General features: G+C 38.6%; 1 pseudogene; it reads right to left on the bottom strand.

Annotated features, from left to right (window-relative positions):
• LOC107662145 (ryanodine receptor 1-like) overlaps nt 1-17,601 on the bottom strand; it is a 113,019-nt pseudogene that overhangs the window by 24,757 nt on the left and 70,661 nt on the right.

The following is a 17,601-nucleotide window of genomic DNA, read 5'->3' as shown; positions in this document are numbered from 1 at the left end:
ACTACATTCAAAATCAGATACGTTATAACTTATCACGCTAAAAACTTGTCACTCATGAATCATAACGTCGGTCTGCTGAGCCCTCGTGATAAGTGCGGCTGTCGACATTTACATCAGCACCAGCACCTCTGCAGTGTGTGTGTGTGTGTGTGTGTGTGTGTGTGTGTGTGTGTAGTAACGTTGTGATGACTGATTGGATGCAGTACTGCATACTTGGGCTTGTTTGTTAAACAATTAGCCTATGCTATTTATATGATTGAAAACCGACAAACTGACCCCAAACCAGCCCAAATTGTGTCTACCCGCCCAAGCCAATTTTTACCCGCACAATCAAATTCAAAACCGCCCAATTGGGCGGGAACCCAAACACTGCCCGAAGACTCATTCGTCACTGGTTCCCTCAAGATTCTCCATTGGGTTTTTTATGGGGTTTTTCAATTCATGAGTAAAATAAGGTCAGTGGCGATACTTTGACATTTTGCACACACACATACTGAATTTTAAAGCAGTTATTTATTTGAAGAAAAAAACAAAAAAAAACATAAGAACGTTCATTGTGGGAGTGTGTGCAATTTACAATATGTTAACCACAGACCTTATTTTAATCATGAACTGAAAAATCCTATTATAAGAACCCAAATCTCGAGGGAACCAGTGACGAATTAGTCTTCCGGGTTTTGACATCATTGCTGCAGCACTCTATTGGTCCAAAAATGTGATAATTATATATCAATTAAAGTTTGACTGTTAATTGGTTTTACCGATATTTAAGCATTTTTCCATTATCGGATATCGGATTTGTAATACCGGATTCACCAATATATGGCGCTTATGTACAGTGGGTACGGAAAGTATTCAGACCCCCTTCAATTTTTCACTCTTTGTTATATTGCAGCCATTTGCTAAAATCATTTGTTAATTTTTTTTCCTTTAGCAAATGGCTGCAATATAACAAAGAGTGAAAAATTTAAGGGGGTCTGAATACTTTCCGTACCCACTGTATATGGTGGGCTTTAGGAATTGCGTGCGAGACAGCCATTACAGCACTGCATTTTGAAGAGACAAGTCAAACAACGGCGTTTACAGGTAAAGTAACTGGTTACAGGTTATCGGTCACAAACTTCCACATAAACCACATAAACAATACTAATCGGTATTAGTATCGGTTCTAAAAAAAAAAAAAAAAAATCACTATCCGTCGATCTCTAATGTCAATATAACTTGAAAAAATAATAAGTATAAATGAGTAATTATTTTATTTTACAGTACAACTGTAAAATTAAAACACTAATATTTGTATCTTATTTTCTTAATTTCCAGACTAAGCTTTTATTTTGGAAAACCACGAGGTTAAAGCTTCTCCTTTATAAACACTTCTCATTAAAATGTTTGGCATGTGTTGCGTTTTTAAATGCACGTTATAAGTGAAACTCACAGCACATGCAGAGATGAAGATTGTGAGAAGCAGATACTAAAAACACCGGATCATGAGCTGCTTGCGTGTAAATGAATGCAGTGCCACACTTCACTCTGAAACACGCAGTGCATTTGTTTATTTTAATAAATCGCAGCCTTTGCGATTTGATAAATCGCCATATTCAGTTTTATTCTGATTAATCTTTCAGCCCTAGATAAGAGCAGATGAGACAAGCCAAGAGAAGAAAACAAGAAAGGAGAAGAGATGAGAGGGGAAGAGACATGAGAAAAGAAGAGGTGAGAAGAGACTAAACTATATGAGAAGAGATATCAGTAGGGATGAGACCAGAAGAGATGAGGAATATATTACATCTGAATGTATTAGGCAGAGAGGGGCACCCATGGTGAGGAGATAACAGATGGTGCTACAGTAATGGCCGTCTCACAGCACAGAGGAGGAGGTGGTCTCCTGTAAAGTGAATAGTATCATTGTGCTAGTTAACACCTAACAGAGACAAACTTTTTAGGGAAGTGAGCAAGTGAGTTGGGATTGGGTAACATGTCAATTATTAACTTGTCAACAGAATGGACACAAAAGTCACATTAACTGGAATTAATTAAACAAAGGGAGGGAAATATTAGATGAGAGATGTAATGAGAACTGTTCCCTTTATAGGAAAAGCCATGTTCCCTCCCTACATTACCAATGTAAAGATTAAGTGATGGGTAATGGTTTGATTTTGATAATGAATATTTTTGCTCCTAGTGAGAGAGCATCACCACCAGAGCTTGTGGGGAAAAAAACAGAAAGATCAAACATTAACATCAAACCGGACAACTACACTAAAAGAAAGAAAAGGAACCAGACAAGTCTGCAAGAACTTGCAGCAGTCAAAATCCATCAGAGGCACATCAATCAAAATCACTGTCAGGACGATGGAACTCAGATCCAGCTGAAAGTGCCATCATCCTGAGACTAAAGTCTATGGCTGAGGGCTTTCATCAAACAAGGTACCAGCATACCTCACACACACTGGCAACGAATGAGGGTATGGTCTTCTGGTTGTTGTGAATATATGTGAGTGTTTGCCAGTGTGTGTGGGAGTTTGATGAAAAGCCCTGCTTGTGCGCCATGCGATCAGCACAGTTCTTTTTTTTTATCGTGCAGAAACACAGTCTGACCTCTCCGTCTCCGGCCTACACACCCCGATTCCACAGCGAGACAGGACACAGAGAGAGACAGCACTGTTAAAACTTACACCCTCACAGACAGGAAAAACATCAATGAATCTATAAACCCACTGTGAGAGTAGAAACAGTGTCTGTCCTGAAGAGGACACGAGGTCAGCAGTCATCTGAAGAAATGGACTTTTAACAAATCTAACAAATTTAATTTCATTTAAATATTTCTAAACATCAATTATTAACTAACAATGATATGATTAAGGTACATAAAATAACAACTTTTAAATTTACACTCAAATGTCAATTTTGTGCAGCAGTAAGTGGACAAACCCACCTTGCTCATCTTGCTTTTGCTGTCAGCAGTGAGGAAGGACATGTTGTTGATCTCATTCATCACCACAAAATTCTGCTCCTCACGCTTGAAATTCTGCAAATAATAATAAAAGAGTTATTAGAAAAGTGGAAGGGAGAATAGACAAGAACAGACAAAAAGAGAAAAGAAGTGACAAGACAAGAAACAAGAATAAAAAGAGATTAGAAAAGATGAGATGGGACAAGATGAGATAAGACAAGAAGTTAAAAACATGTTGGAGGAGACAAGAAGACAAAGAGACAAGAAGAAACTAGACATGAGACGAGACAATGGGATTTTAATTATAGAAAGGGAAAAAACAGACTTACGTGAGATTTGGACCAGAAGATGAAGACTTCTCCAACCATCCTGAAGAGGTCCTCAGCATCAGGGTCAGGACAGGTCAACCACCTCGCCCTTTAAACGACAAAGAACCAAATCAGAGAAGAATTCTCTAGAATGACTTTAGTCTTTAGGGTCATTCACACCAAGGATGATAACTATAACAATAACTATAAAGTTTTAATAATAGTTCTAACTCTGTGAGAATAGGGAAGTCCACACCACAGCTATAACAATAACGACACAAAGCAACAATATTATTTGAATAACTTTAAGATTTTTTTTTTCCGAATAACGTTCTAAATAAGGATCATTTGGCTTCATAAGACCTCAATACATTACCATGAACTGCAGGTATCAATTTTGTATTGCCTGCTTTTTTTTGTTTTAGCCGTTGACTTGCATTTTATGAATCACCATGGACCATTGTTTCAGCTAAATCTTCTGTTCTACTTAAGAAAAATAAATCACCTACATCTTGGATTTCCTGAGGGTGAGTAAATCCATTTTTGGGTGAACTATCCCTTAATGTATTTCAAGCAGCAGTCTACATAACTGTAGCATGCACTTATAATAAACAGAACGTTATTGTCTGTTGCTTTGGATGCTAATCTAGTTATTGTTTTTGGTGTGAAAGGACCTTTACTCCTGCAAAGGCTTCAAAGTGTCTAAAAAACAAAAATAAAGCCTAAAACAGTAGGGCTGCCCTCGACTAAGGATTTTTCTGGTCGACTGGCTTGCGGCAACCACATGTGACAACCCCGGGCTGGACTCCGCTTTGTCCACGGTGAAAGCCGATCCAGCGATCCGCAGCACGAAGTTGATGTATTTCCTCAGCGACAAGCACGGATCAGCTCTAGGCATGACGAAGCAGATATCGTCCTCTTTTGGAAGGCCAAACAAAGTAGTTTCACTTTCACAAAGAAACACACAGCGTGTTCACGACATGGCGGCAACAACAATACTACAGCGAGAATAAAAAAGTTACGCCTTCTTTCTTAGCGTGAACATTTGGGCGGCGTTATGCAAATCTTCCCACATCTTGACGTAGACATGTGGGGGCGTGTTAGAACGAGCCGTTTTAGGTAGGCGTGGTTGACTCTTAACTTTTATAAACAATCTCTTTTGATTTGAGACTTTAGTCTTTGCAACTTTACAGATCTTCTTTATGCACCAAGAGCTTGTAACACTTCAAAGAGAAAGGAACCATTTAAATTGCATCATATGACCCCTTTAAGCATTAGTCGACTAATTGCATGTTTATTAATAAACCATTTAAATCATTACAATGATCCTTTAATTGCCTACAAAGCCTAATAAGCGCTCAAGCACACGCATAAATCTTGCCACAGCGCACCGCAGAAGCTATGATTATGAACGTGTCAGGGAAAAACAGTAATGAGGCTGCATTAACATTTTAATAATTCACTGATAAACAAGTGCTTTCTCGTCATCTCCACAGTAGTGGATGCACCTGTATGCATGTTTCACATGGATTATTACATAATCTGAGAATATTTGTTTTACATTTGAATTGGTTAATTTTAAAGTAGACATTCACTCTCTATAGATATATTTTTAATGTAAGGCAAAGATATACTCGGAGTTTCATGCTCAAGTTTACAGACCGAGACGGCAGAAAGCGCATCCTGTTTGCTTTCATTATTTTACAAAAGCGCGTTTTGTTGTTATTGTAAGTGCACACACATAAACGTAGTCTTTACAGACTTGAATTACTCTTATCTGTATGACCAAAAATTACGGGGTATTTTAAGATTAAGTGAGCGTACCGGCGCCTCCATCTGCCCTGCAGTGAGCACTACTGTTCAGCTTCCACTCTTCCACTCTCACTTAAACCCAGATCACTGTGTGCGATTTTGGCCACGATTTGGTCGTCTGAGACAAATTTTGAAAATCCTAAAAGATTCCTATAATCCTAGGCTAAAATCTGTAGTCTTTGATCGTTAGTTTGACATGTTCACAGACAGCCGATTAATGGCCGTTGCGATCAAATTTTACCTCCGACGAAATTCTGGCAGTGTCAGGAGATTTGGCGCACAGTCCCGCAGTGTGACTTCTCCTACGACGAACGACAAACTGCCATGATCAAAATGAATGCTAGAGATTTCTTCTAACCGCATAAACTCCGGCGCTCTCATCCTTCGCTCACGGAATTCATATGATACGTTGCCTTTGCTATGATAAACACCGGTTGCGCTGCTGTTTTCATGTGGGTGTGTAGTGCTGCTTACACTATTATTCTCAAATACGCCGGTATTGCCGCCATTCATATACTTTAATGATAGCCAACATTACAGCCATGCGTGCAATGCAGCTCGTTGATAATGAGCTGCATTGGGTTGATAATGTAAATCTCCGGACAAGTTTTCTTGCGCGCACCCGTTCTGTACAGTCTGACATGAATGACAACTGAGATCCCACAGTGTGACATGATCATCATGTTCGTACAGTCTGACAAGTACAATCATAAAAAGGACGTTTAAAAATAAATAAATAAATAAATAAATAAAATCGCAGTGTGAGCCCAGCTTTAAACAGCGCACATTTCTAGGTTAACATTAGATTAACATTGCTGCTACTTACATATTTCAGATGATAAGCCATATTTGTGGTGGATGAATGATAGGCGAGCATTTGGATGTCCTGCCGGTTGTACTGTATTACCATAGACCAGCCGTTAACGAACTGCGTGTGTCATGATTCACAGGGAGTGGGCAGCGAGGAAACGAGGAGACGCAGGATGAACTCAAACCAAACAGACTTTAATAAATAAACGGGCATACAAATCAGGCAGGATGACAACGAGGAGACCAGAAGATATTTACAATACCGGACGAGGAAACATGGAAACAAACACGGCTTAAATATTAAGGGGGCTAAAGGGACACACCTGGGATCAATAAACTCAACGGTGAACATCTGGAAACACATTAAACAATCAGGACAGGAACAGGAAGACCAAATAAGGGCATGGAAACACATGGGGAGCAAAAACACACACAAAACACAGAACAGAGTCTGACAGCGTGACTTCGCCAATGTGGATTTATTTTTTTTCTGTGACTAAGCGACTAATAAAATTTTGGTCGACCAAGCCTCTTCTGGTCAACTAACGATTAGTCGACTATTAGGGGGCAGCCCTATAAAACGGTACCTGGACTACAAAATCGTCCATTGTTGTGGACACTAATATAGTTATTGTCATTTGTATAAATGGGCCTTTACTACTGCAAAGGTTTTAAAGTATCTGAAGTTACTTCTGTTGGTGATCTCATAACAAAAATATAGATTGAAACAGTACATGGACCATAAAATCATCCTGCGGATGAGAGATACCTGTTGTTGTCCACATATCGAATGAGTAGCGGGTAAAGAGCATACAGATCCCTGCAGAGCACAGCAAACTCATCACGAATGGTTCCCTGCTCACTGTCCATCTCTGTCTTCCCCTCCATACGTAGCTGATCCTCCTCGGCCACCACCTTTCCACAACGTTTCTTCAGCTTCTCCATGGTGGGGATGAAGTGGGACTTAAGCATCTCAGGCTTCGCCCTGCTCACGATGGGCTGAGCAAACACTGCGGAGGAATATCAGGAGGAACTCTTAACTACTAAGTAAATTATTAGTATTTTTTGAAGACTCCACATTTAGTTTCCTCTCACCTGCCAATCTCTTCATCCAGGAAGCTTCATCAATGCCCAGGTTATTGACGACAATCTTCATGATGCTACCCAGGAGCTGATTGAGATGTTCGGAGGTGACATCCGTGCACAGGCAGCCTTCCTGCTCTGGGAAGTTCTCCGGTCCCCTGTCCCACCAGCGGGGCAGATAGTTGCACAGCATGGGCAGGGTGATCTCAATCACGTGGGGCATCTCTGTGTAACGGGCTCCAGACTCTGCCAGATCCCCGATCTCTTTCATCAACACGTCCAGCTCAGGGATGTCCAGACACAGTTCCTGCACTTGACTGGGCAGACCCAGGACTAAAACATGGATGATAAGGTAGTTAAGGAAGCGCTAGTTGATCATAACACCTATAGATGGAATACGTTCAGTGTGAGCTACTGACTTGTTCTCTCTCGTGGGGTTTTGGTGGTGTACACGGAGTATGAGTTGAACTCGTTGAGGTGAGGCTCCAGAAAGGCAACAGGCATAGCAGCAGCCAGACGAGTCAGACACTCTCCTAGAGCTGGTCTTTGGCTGTGATATCACACCATAACTTTTATCAACATAACACATTCTGTAAAAATGGCTCATATAGAAACAAAAACATATATGCAAAGCTGTTTCTTACTTCTCAGCATGAGGGGTTTTTACAGTGCCCAAAGAATAAATACTGCACATGATACGGTAACAGGATATCTGCAAGTCATCCACTGAATGATGAAGGGAGAGAGACACAATATGAGGGACAGTGAGCGATCTACCGTATATAACAATTACAATATTACAATTACTTGCAGATTTATTCTGATTTTGTATTTTCTAACTTTTGATTAATCATTGTTACCTCAGTAATTTGTTGCTGAGTTTCTGGGATTAAATTAAATTATTAAATTAAAATTACACCATTTACACTTTGTTATTTTACTTTATTTAAATCAAATTAAATCAAATTAAATAAGATAATACTACTTGTCATTTATTGTTATTTTACTTTGTTATATTAAATATAACTATATATATATATTAATATATGTAACGATCAGTCCACTGAAGGCAAGTTGAAGTGAGAACCCAAGTGCAGTTTATTTACATAAAGACAAAACATAATCCAAAAGACGTGACTTGACAGGAACAGACTTGACTTGGTATGAACAGACTTGAATCGAACAGACATGACATGAACAGACTCGACAACAGCAGAGTTACAACATCAAAGCTAGACAAAGTACAAAGGCAACATGAGGGCTATTTATATCAAACAATGAGGGTCACATGACAAGAACCAACCAATGAGAACATGACACATGAACCAAGGAACCAATCAGAACATAACACACAGACAAGGGAATAACATGACAGAACATGACTGTGGCCAAACTACAAAATAAAACACATGAAAACAATGAATAAGAAACAAACCCCAGAACCCCACATTACAATATATTAAATGTAATTACATTAAAGAAACTTATTTTTATAATACTACTTATTTACACCATTTATTTTTATTTTTATTTAATTGTATTAAATTAAATTACATAAATTTTTTTATTATTCTACTCATTTACACCATTTATCATTTAAAATTAAATTAAATTTGATCATATTACTTATTTACACCATTTATTATTTTACTTTGTTTAAATTTAATTACATTTAACTTATGCCATTTTCACTTTTGCTATTTTACACTCAGTGAAGCACACTAAACTGAAACTCAATTGGTAGAAAGAGCAAAATATGCACAGCCTTTTCAATTTAATTCTTCCCAAATGTTAATTATTACTGTAATTAATTAATCTATTTATAAATTAAGTAAATGTGCTCAGCTATGTAGGCTAAATTTAGTCAAAGTTAAATGACTCTGTTGAAACCTATGAAAATAACTCACACATGACATCATCTCCAAACTGGTGCTGGGCGATGTGGTCGAACAGTGAGGTGAGCACTGGCAGAAGAGCAGTGGTGGTGTAGCTTATGTTCTGAGATACACCTTTCACCTGTTACAGAGACAGAGAGAGGCAGGGAAAGAGGCTCAATTCAGCAACTTTGGCAAAGAACAAAGTTACATCTCGGAGAACAGGGCTATATTTACATCTGACCTGGTTTTTGGTAGACACTTTCCCCAATTTGAGGTTCTCAACCATCTTCTCAATATCATCGGCAGCACTCTCAAAGAAAGAGCGCAGACCAGCCTTCACAATCTCAGGCCCAGATTTCATCACAGTTCTGGAAGAAAAAGCAAAATAAAAGACAAAAGACAAAAATAAAAGCATGACATTTTATTCATAAACAGAAATTAAGGATGTAAACATTAGTAAAACACTGGGAATCATGTGGTCAACACACATACCTGGCGTCCAGTGAGCGGGAAAGAATATGAAGACAGTTGACCACTGCTGAGGCATCAGTGCCTGCACACACAAACATTTAGAGCATGACAGAGGACTTTTATTTTCACCTACAACATGTGGACTGAGAATACTATGCTACAATATATGACACAGATATAGCATGAAGTGATAGAATTAAAGCCAAAGCAGATATTCTTCTGAAATACAGTACTCCTATTATAATGATTCTGACTATAGGACTAGTGAGCCAACACTGCAAATGATGCACCAACTTAAGCAAAGCACAGCAAATCATTAGAAAAGCTCCCAGAGAAAGAAAGAAAGAAAGAAAAAAAAAGGAAGAAGTAACTGACTAAATTAAATTAAATACCACATATTTTTGCTATTTTAATTGTTATTTTACTTAAATTAAATAATTCTACTTATTTATGCCATTTTCGTTATTGACTTAAATTAAATAAAAATACTTATTTACACCACTTTCAATATTTTTTATTAAATAAAATACAATTAAATAAATACTTATGACAATTTAAATATTGTTATTTTACTTAAATGAAATGAATGAAACTAAATAATACTACTTATGCCATTTTAATAGTTCTTTTGTTTTAATTAAAGAAAAATACATTTCAAATAATATTTAAGAAAGAAAGAAAGAAAGAAAGAGAACTCAAGCCAAAGAGAACTCAAGAGCAAATAAGTGGAACTATTAGGAATGGATATACTGATGATGGGAAACATTAAAGAAAAAGGGGATGATGGGATGAAATGTGCAATCGTGTCATCATGCAGGATTCTTACCAAAGAGGGAAACCCTGTGTCTCACCAGACCGGCCAACTTACAGAAGATACTGAGATAGAAGATACATAGATAGAAACAGAAGAAAAGAGGGGTGGCGGTTTGGGAAAGAGGAAATGGCACGAAGAGGAATAAAAGGGGCGAGGTTAAGGTGATGGAAAAGTAGGAGCAAAATAATGTGATCCATAAAAGATAAATGTAACAAAAAGGATGAGGGAACCCGTGGGAAAATACTCCGGGAGGGGGCAGAGAGAAAACCACAGGCAAGAAGAAGTGTGAGGAGCAGAGAGGATGTGACAGGTCGCAACATCAAAACTAACCGACATCATTTAAAAATGTTAAAAATGAAAATCTTTAAGGTACATAAAATCTGACTAGGTTACCACAGAATAATGAAGCTCTGTAGAATTAGTTACCTAGCAATCATCTCCTTCTCCTTGTTGGAGGCATGACCACCACTGCCCAAGACTTTAGCAGGTGTGGACAGGAAATAAAGGCAGTGATTCTTAAAGTACTGGTTTACCAATGGGAGCAGAATCTACATGTAGAGAATATAAAGAGGAAGAGCAAAGTTTGAGAGGCTGTGATCCTGAAAACAGCTGAGCTGTTTTATTCCGCATACACACATATTCTGGTCAAAGGTGTCTCACCTTGGCAAAGAATTTAATCTCCTGTTCGTGAGGGGATTTCTCAACTCTTCCACTGCTCACAACGGCCTCTGGAGTAACAAATACACAGAACATTAAAAAATACCACTTCAAATGCAAACTAACATCTACAGTTCTTTGGATCTAAGAAATGTATCTATGGATCTATGAATGTATACCAAGATGAGCAATAAACTCCTGCGCAATCTCCATCCACTTCAACAGCTTCTGCAGGAACCCGTAAGCGAAACGCTTCTCAATAGAGGAAATTTCCTGTTCCATATCCTTCAAACCTCTGGAGAAGAAAAACAGTGAGGAAGAGAGAAAACAAAACAAGGACAAAACATATTTTGTTCAATAATGTATGATTGTTATGTCATCATTTCAGGAAATACAGCGGAGGTCAAAATGAGAGAACAATCTATAAATACTTGATTTTTTCTGAAATATTGTTAATCTTCATCGCTCAAAATTTGAAGGAATATTAGCTGTAGGTATGCCACTGATCCACTAACATTTGACAAAATAACCAAGGCATTTCAACAAAACTTTCATTTTGTGGAAATCACAGTGATCAAAATTAGAGAACAGTAACCACTATAGCATAAAAGAAGATTACAAATAAAATCTTGGGCTACAGGGCTACAGCTGTCAGAAATTATAGTAGGTATTGTAGAGGCTCCTGCTTTGAGTGACTTCAGCACATCTGCGGCCGCTGGACATCACTCGTTTCTCACACTGCGCTGGTGTGATCTCGGTCCACTCTTCTTCCAGTATCTTTCATAGTTCGGTAACTGTAGTGGGTTTCTTAGCCATAACTTTATTGCCAATGATTTTCCAGAGATTTTCAATTGGGTTTAGATTAGGACTCTGGGCTGGCCATTTCATTATTTCAATGCTTTCAGCTTCAAGGAACTGCTTTACCCAGTTTGCAGTGTGACTGGGACATTGTCCTACATAAAAAAATCGCAGGCTGCTTGGGAGATGCTTGCAGGGAAGGAACTGCATGTCGCTGAAGGAGGTTCTGATAAACATTTGCATTCACTCTGTCATGTAGCTGTATAAGAGGCCCAACTCCTGCTGCACAAAACATCCCCTAAGCATGACACTTCCTCCTCCACCTTTTACGGACTTCTTTACGCACTTGGACTTTAGTCTTTCCTCAGTTTGACACCGAACAAAATGTTTCCCCATCAGACCCAAATGAATTAAACTTGCTCTCATCACTAAAGTGAACTTTGGACCAGTTCTCCTCTCTCCACACAACATGCTCTTCAGCAAAGGTGAGCCTATTCTTTTGATTCTCTCTGCTGATGAGAGACTTCGTCACTGCAGAGTGCGCTTTCAGTCCAACTTCTCTTAAACTTGTTTGTCTTATGTGGACGACAAGCCTTTTTGGGGGACTTGAATGAATTAGTGTACTAATTCTACTGTGTACTATTAGTTTAGTGAACTGTAAAGCTGCTATACTCGAGAAATTACAGATTTGGAAAGACAAACTTCTCTTGCGATGGCTAAAAGGGTCATCCCTTTGGCCTTCATCTGGACAACCTCCTGTCACAGGATTTCAGTCACATTAGAGCTGCCCGCCATCTTGCAATCTCAGTGAAAATTGGAGGAATGCTGCCAGTTAAATATGGTTTGTCATATAATTAAGGAAATTAGAGTTATTTTTCAAACATCTCATTTAAGTTTTTATACTGTGCTTCAGAATACAATTAATGAAAATATTACGAAATATGCTTTACGAAAAGATTACGAAACTGCCCTTCTACTCCTGTTAGGATAACTTCAAATAGGACTAAGCAGTGACCCTGAAATTTAGGAAATTGTAGGTTGTTCTCTAATTTTGATCTCTACTGTATATATAATTTATTAATAAAAATGTATATGTAAATGTATGATATTTATAATACATGTAAAAATTTAATTATTATATATGTGTATAGTATATAAAGATGTATTCTGATGTCTGTGTAAATCCCCGGTATGTTCTGTTTCTCAATTAGCTATTCTTTCCAACTTGAAAAATGGTGTTTAGACTAGTTTGAACAGGAAATTACGAAGGTAGGAGAAGGAGAAGCAGTTTTTCTGATAATTTGTGTATTATGTGATTTCAAAACATGCAAGAACCTAAAACGGGTCTGCAATTTATGGCACGTGAGCCAGCATTGGCACGGAGAGGGATAATCACTGACACGTGAGCAATAGCACAAGAGGTGTGTGTGTTATAGTTAAATGTATTCCCTCGAACATGAATGCAGATGTACATTTTGCTGTAATCCTTATTTATATTCACACAGCCTGATTTATTAAGTTAGGAGCTAGAAATGCTATTAAAGTGTTTGAATTAACCTGCACTAGTCAACTTGATTCAGATCAATGCAGCATCGTTCTTTCACGCAAGTCCATTTCGCTTGAGTCAAACTATGCGATTGAGTGCATGACAGTTTACATTTTATTCTGTATTTGTTCCCCCCCAAATCACTATAAATGTTGGAGATTTTCAAGTCAATATACAGAGTTCTTAATATTCAACACACAAATCCCAATGACGGTGATGTGCGAACTACAACATTTACACACACATACCGTAAACTCATGTAAAAAATGGTCATGTATTACATGTATAAATCATGTATTTATACAATTATGGCACTTCATGACCCAAAGGTTGCCAACCCCTGGCCTAATAAAAAGAACTGGAGCCATGTTTGGAAGTACAGTCTACAAAATATGTGTGTAAAATAGGTTTTTCTTGTTCACAGGCTTTCAGCATTCTTAAGAAAACCTAAAGAACTTCAACTACTGCCAAAGAACAGCAACAAGAAATGGTAATTTTAGACCTTAGTCACTATAACATAATTTCTTGTTGTACGGCATCAGTTGGGTACCTGGTGACAGCATATCCATTAAACTGGAGGAATTTGAGCAGGTCTTGGGCTTTCTCTCTGTCTCTTGCCTTCTCTTTGGCCGTCAACGTATCATATGGTACCAACAAAGGATGGGTGCCACCACCTATGAACACAAAAAAACACAAAAAACTAGGAGACAGCCCACGGGTTTATATTCTGAACATTATTTTGTGCAGTCAACATGATACACTGAATAAAATAATCAATTATACCCTTGGCTTGCAGCTCCATCTTTTTCTTGCGGCCCCAAGTGTAATGGTAATTTTCAGCAAGCTGTTCTGCCATGGACTGAACAGAGGGAAACATGATAAGTGAATCAATCACAAGGGTTTTTTGAATACCAAAGTTACAGTTTTATACTGAATGAATATAAATAATATACCTGTAGCTCTCTGGACAAGGCTATGCCTGTCAGGTCCACTGGCTGGGGAGAGTATCCTTGGCTGGGATCATAGGTGGCCTGCACGAGATGCATATATATGTTTGGATATTGGGCTCATACATGATATTTTCATCTTCTTTGTACCATCTCTCTGTTACCTGAGCAGTCTGAGAGATCTTCCTGGTGGCCTTCACTTCAATTTTCTCAGTTTCTCCTTCTCTGGCTTTCTCCAGAGTCCATTCCCACGCCAGCATGGCCTTGATGGACTCTTTAATGGGCCAGCGATAGATCTCTTTATCCTAGAGAGAGAATTCAAAAGACAGGTTGATTCTGGAAAACCAATTGTAACAACCAACTGACAAAGAAGATTCCAAGAAGATCCATTCAGACCTTCTCTGAGAAAGTCTTGTACGGCCGCAGCATGGGGTGAGTTTTGCTGTTCTCATCTAGAACCTCTCCATATGTCCAGATGTTTTGGATCTGAAAGATGGAAACAAAAGGTTACAAAGCCTATTCCCAGTCCCACAATGCATTTGGTTTTCACAAATGAGCATGAATGCTGATACTAACCTTTTCAAAGGCCCATTTATCATGCGTGTGCTCAGCATATTTGTTAATGAAGGCATTGAGTCTCTCAGGAATGATGGTGCTGCAAAGAACCAAAAAGGAAACATAATCGTTCAGTTGCTGCTGTTCATTCAAATACGAATCTTTTTTTGACTCCCTCAAAATGATTCTTTCTGTTAATATCAATGAGGTTAAATGTGATCAGATAAGGATGATTTTTACCCTGATTCAATGTGACTATACAACTATATAACATATAAGCATTTTAATATTATAACAAATAATATTAAAAAGTACTTAAATAATAATAATAATAATTACTGTTGTTGATTGCCAATTTTCACTAACTATTTAACTACAACTTTTGCCTCAATAAAAACTCATTAATAGTTAGTAAGGTAGTTGTTAAGTTTAGGTATGGGGTAGGATTATTAAAATGGTCATGCAGAATAAGGCATAATAGTTGCTTTATACGTACTAATAAACAGCCAATATGCTAGTAATGCGCATGCTAATAAGCAAGTAGTTAATAGTGAGAATTGGTCCCTAAACTAAAATGTTACCATACATCATTCTGTATAAATAAATCTATATAAATACATTAAAATACACAATGCACATTTATAAATGCAAAGATGCAAAATGAATACAGTAATTGAACTAGCTGATCATTTTCTCACTTTGTTGTCTCCACTGGTTTGGGGTCAAAATTTCCTTCAGCGTCGACAGATGCTTTCTTCTCAGTCATAGATGAATAGCTAGCATCCACATAGTCTGGAGGGATGGCACCCGCAATGGCGCAGATGCAGGGCATGGCGATCTTAAACAGCTCTGCATCAAATTTCTACAGAGATGAGATGGCGTGTAAGTGCACATTTCAGTTCAAATTTGTCTGTTGAGACTAAATGTTTGTCAAACCTTGTGTGCGAGGGACTCAAAGATGCCCCAGAAGAGTTTGCGAGAGAGATGCAGCTCTTCCTCTGATGTGACTCCAAAGTTTGCCCATCCATTTGGTAGGCAGTAATACTTCCAGCAGCGCTCATAGTGATTGGTCAACAACTAAATGAAATTAAAGCACAAAACATGAGCACAAGAAACACAAAAATTCCATGTAACTAATTATACTAACTATACTTGCTTACTTTGAGGGGCATCTTGGCATACTCGTTTAAGATTGGCACGTCAAACACCAGCCTTCTCAACAGATGCTGCAACATAGATGGCCGCAAATACCTAAAATACACAAATATTACTTGATTAGGAATAACATTTTATGTTTTCATTTCTACATTTGAGTGCAGATGTTACAGAGTGGACTAACTTGACAAGAGACATAAGGCAGTCCTCGATGACGTCCCTTTGGGCCTTGGTAAGGGCACGGCCCCGGGACAGTCTGTAGATGGTGTGCAGCATTGAGTCGATCATGATGGCACGGTGGTCTGTGCCAGCGAACAGTGGGGCACACTTTGTGAGCAGAGGAAGCACAGCTGAGCACAGGTAACGGTTTAGAGCCAGAGCCATCTCTGTGGTGCTGAATGCCGCCTGATGGAACATCACAATTAAGATCAGTGTTTATATTATGTTATATATTATGAAAGGTAAAGAAGAGATGATGAAATATGACTGACAATACTAAAAGCTCACCGTATCTAGAGAGGCTGCAGCTCTCATATCGGGCAGGAAGCCCACCTCTAGCACATGCAACAGGAAGTCCTGGTTATCTATGCCGTACACTCTGTCCAAGAAAAGCACCATGGAGGCTTTGTGGTCTGGCACGAAACTCGCTGACATTTTTGGCTCAACAATCTGACCATCTATGAAAAGTAGCACAGGAAAAATGAGAAGAGTATACAGAAGTTGGATGGAAGCCTGTTTCCACCACAGAGTAAAACAGACAGAAAAAATAAAGATTAATATAAGAAACGGTCACATGGTGACCATTTTGTGTACCTTTGCCAAAGGTGGAGATCTGAACAGGAAGGCTGATGACTCCCACCAGGTCTTCAATGGGTACGAGAGACCTCAAGATGGCTCGGATTCTCAAAGCTTCACCTTTACCTGCTTGGATCAACTGTGGGTAAAATATAAATAAACTTATTTTAAATTGTAATATTATTTCACAATATTACTATTTTTACTGTATTTTAATCAAATAAATGCAGCCTTGGGGAGCATGTGAGACTTCTTTCACAAAAATAAAAAAATTAAAATGCTTTTCATGGACTTCACAGGTAAATTATTCAAGTTGTTATACTTACATGCATCTCAGGAGCGCAGCGACCCAGCAAGTCAATAAGAGCAGAGTAAAATAACATGATAGCATTTCCAAGATGCACTCTGTTCTCTTCATGCTGCTCCTCCCCTCCAAACCTGTCAATCAATCAAGGGGCAAAAAAATGGAATATAGATAACATGATAGAATGACAAATTGTTTAAATAGAAAGCAAAATATTAAATACACAGCAAGCATTCACTTCCGAACGTCTTACATGAAACGTCTGTCCTTTTTAGGAGTTGGCCCATCTCTGGCAGGGTCCTCAGAGATCTTAATGGCTTCTTCGATGGCAGCTAATAGACCTGCACCTCCCTCTCCTCTCAGAGCGGGGCCGAAGCACTCAGGCCGACGAATCAACAGACGAACAACCACATTGGCGTTCTCCTCTACACTCTCACCTGCAGGGGGAGACACAAACACAAACAATTTCATTCTAAATGCCTTCAAACAGAGGAGTCAGAAACAGAATTACACTAAATATGCTCACCATTTACAAACACAGCAAAACGCAGGAAGTCCAGATATCTCTCTCCTCCACCTGGATTCCATCCTATGTCAGGGTAACCTTTAGACAGAAGCATGGGGCACATCCGAAGGCCACATCCAGCCAGATACGTCACCACCTGAGTAGCATAGTGAACCAATGATTTTTTTTTTTTTTTTTTTTTTTGCGATAA

This window comes from Sinocyclocheilus anshuiensis, unplaced genomic scaffold (assembly GCF_001515605.1).
Source record: "Sinocyclocheilus anshuiensis isolate Anshui unplaced genomic scaffold, SAMN03320099.WGS_v1.1 scaffold643, whole genome shotgun sequence".
Taxonomy (NCBI): Eukaryota; Metazoa; Chordata; class Actinopteri; order Cypriniformes; family Cyprinidae; genus Sinocyclocheilus; species Sinocyclocheilus anshuiensis.
This window is presented reverse-complemented; position numbering and strand designations above follow the sequence as displayed.